Source organism: Mustela lutreola, chromosome 3 (genome assembly GCF_030435805.1).
Source record: "Mustela lutreola isolate mMusLut2 chromosome 3, mMusLut2.pri, whole genome shotgun sequence".
NCBI classification, from domain to species: Eukaryota; Metazoa; Chordata; class Mammalia; order Carnivora; family Mustelidae; genus Mustela; species Mustela lutreola.
In genome coordinates, this window is record NC_081292.1 from 66,030,327 (window position 1) to 66,033,737 (window position 3,411).

Genomic DNA, 3,411 nt, shown 5'->3' on the forward strand with positions numbered 1-3,411 from the left:
TCTCAGTGCCCTCTTTCTCTCTGTGAAATGTGATGTTTGCTTGTCCCTTGTGTAAAATCTGAGTGTCACTGTAACTCTACTCATTTCTATCTCACTCAAGAAAGCAAATCAGAATAATCCACATAGAACTATAGGGATGACTTTAAATGTGGTCTAATTTATAAAGAAGAAAGGAAATTATTCACTCTCTTTAGTACCATTGATGGTAAGAAATTACTTTATAACTGATGTGTGATGATGCCAGTATTAAAACCTGTACCAAGATAGTAAATTCTTAGAGGGCAAGGACTTTGTCTCACTCATCCTCATATGGCTTGCTCTAACTTCAAACACACCTGCAGCAGAGGTAAACGCTGTGACACTGGGGAATAGGAGTTCAATGATAAACTATGGTAGAAATGCTGATGTGGGAACAGGTGTTTCTGCTCCATGACATAAAAGTTGCTCTGGTGTATTCCAAGTTTTGAGACAAGAACATTTTCTGACTTTAAACAGCATTTCTAGGAAATGTGTAGTTTCTGGGAGTCGGACATAGCTAACAGAATTTATTTCCTGTGAACTGATGTCAAATAGGAGAGAATTTTCCTCACTCTGAATAAGACAGTGGTGACGACTGTAGAAAGGTTGTCATATGGCTATGAGGGCTAATAACAGGGCTTCTCTTGTATTTCAGAGAAAGAAAGAAAAAGAAAAAAAATTTTTCTTGTGCTCCCTCTTCACTCCTCAAAAGAATTTTGATATGGTGAGCACAGGAAAAAGAGCTGGAGGTCCTTTCTATTAGCAGGGTTTAGACTTCAGTGACAAAGTTCTACATAGTTGGTATATGTTTGGCAGGTTTAGAGGAAGAAGAAGTCCTGGGTCATTGTGCCTTTCCTTTTACATGTGAGTGTAGCTTGTAACCCATCCATGACCTGGAGATGAAGTAGTGAGGCAATTTGAAAGGATGACTAGGAAGGGAAACCCTAACATCAGCCCTATAGAGCAAGTGCAGATAGATTGTTCCAGAAGTTCTGATAAAGAAATTTGTAAAATCAAAACGGAAATTTGTAAAAAACAAAACAAAACAAAACAAAAACACCCAGAAACCTGTTAAAAAAAATCTATCACTGTTTTTTTACATATTTTACTCATTAGGAAATTGAACACCAGAGGGTTAGGTGATTTGCCCAGAGTTGCTTGTGAGATGAAACTGAATTGCAAAACAAGTTTTCTGACTCCAGACTTACAGTAGTGCAGGGAGTGGGTCTTTGTGTAGAATTTGAAACATAGTAAGTGCTTGGTATGTATAAGGCAAGCTACAATTAGGGGATTCCATCTCTAGGCTGTCTCGCTATACTGCATTGCTTCTTACTAGTTCTCCCCTTGTATTATTACTCAGGAGGATACTGAGGGTTCCTCATTATCACTCTAAAATCTCAAGGACTTGGAGATGGGAGAAATGGTGGATTTTGTCAGTGATGTGTTGAGTCATGTGCTGACATGACCAGGAAATGGTGTGTGATTGTGCAGCATGAGAACAAAAGAGTTGGAAATTTACCAAACTCTAACTAAGGCAATGGAAGCAATAATTAAGAGGCCAGGCAGAAATAGGAATTTGCTTTAGCAAGGGGGAATCTAGTCAAATTTATTATATTAGATTTGGAGACAGACTATATGAATTGGTCAGGTTGCAGAGGATCTTAACCTGAGTGGACTGAACTATGTTTCATTATAATGGTTTCAACTATAATCCTATGTGTTGTTGTAGGTATTTAAAATTACTATTCTAAGAAGGGATTCATGGGCTTTGTTGGATGGCAAAAGGAGTTGGTGGCCAACAAAGTTAATAATTTCAGACCAGTAATGTAAAAAAGGGACGCGGAAGGCCAGAACTAGGTGACCGTGCTCATCCTAACCCTGTTTAGAAGAGAGTCAGGCCAGTGAAAGACCATATCCAGGAAGAAACCTGCCCATGCTAGAGATGGATGTCATGAGGTAACACAGCCTGATGCCACGAATTTAAAAATGGACACTTTACCCCTTTTCCTTTGATTTGTTCAAATGAAGAACCCCTTGGAATATGGCCTTTCATGCACCCTACTTCTTGGGAGACCTCACTCAAGCAGATGTGAATTGCCTGCCACCTGGTGGTGATATTGATATTGTTAATGTAAATTCTACTCCAGAAGTTCATCTATGTAAGTCTGCAAATCTGAGGTCCAGCCTTGCCCTGTTGGGGAATTCACCACTGGCTGCCATTTTGTGAGTGACTGGTCAACTAGCTGGCCTTCTCCTGGGAAGTGAGAATTGCTTCCATTGCAAACTACAGGGCGTTTCTACCTAGGAATTGGTAGAGTTATCTTTTGCTTGTTCTTCATAATGAGGTATTTGTTAACAATTATAGTCAAAAGAGATTACTTTTGGTTAGTTCACTGATTTACAGGTGGGGAAATCACACAAAACCATAAATCTAAGACAGCGCAGTTCCATGTGTGCATCTACATAAAGGCCAGACCAGGCACCTTGACAACCTAGACTTAAGAAGTAGTGATCAGCGTCACAGAGTCCAATAAGCCTGTAAGGCCCAATATAAGTACAAAGATCACTAATGCATTTCTGGTGCTCAAGGTTGTATTGATGCAAATATTGTAGTGCTATGCTCAGCAGGAATTAAAATCTATAAGCATCCTGTTTCTTAAAAGTTACTTGCAATGATTTCCCCAAAATCATTGGGAAATTCTGACACATGGTCCGTATTCAGCTGGTGTGGCAGAGCTGAAATGGAATGCTGCTTTGGTGTTTGAATTTTCTCCAGGCCCTATATTCCTTTGTTATTATCTTATATGTACAAAAACAACGTCCCTGATGGGGATGACCTTCCTTTGTACAAATGCAGTTTCAACACAGAACCTGTGTTTTGTTTTGTCTTGTTTTGTTTTGTTTTCAAGTTGCAAGGCACAGAGACACACTCAGAGACAGCTCCTGCTCAGTGATCTCACAAAAACATCATCAGGGATAGGAGTTTTTGTAAGGATACATAGGGAAATGACACCTGCAATTTCATAGCCAGGCACCTAAGGAAGTGAAGTGTCACTCCTGGCTGTTCCAGCCACTGCAGGAGCTGTACCAACACCAGGCCTCCATCCACCTCCCCTCCCTACTCTCTATTTTAATTACGCCACTATTCTGGACCGTCAGTTTCTATTGCTCTGCTTTATGCCAAGCTACAGCTTCTCTGTCACCTCCTACTGCCTTCTTCACTGTTCTCTTGCATTCTATAGCACAGTTTGTGTCTGCTCCTGGATGTTTCTGTTGCCTGGCTTCTGCTTCCATTGAGACTTCTAGAGAGAATAGGTTATTGGACTGCGCTGACACTCTTGAGTGCAGCGTGCCTCTGTGGGGCTCTCAGGCTAAACTGGACCATTGGCTACT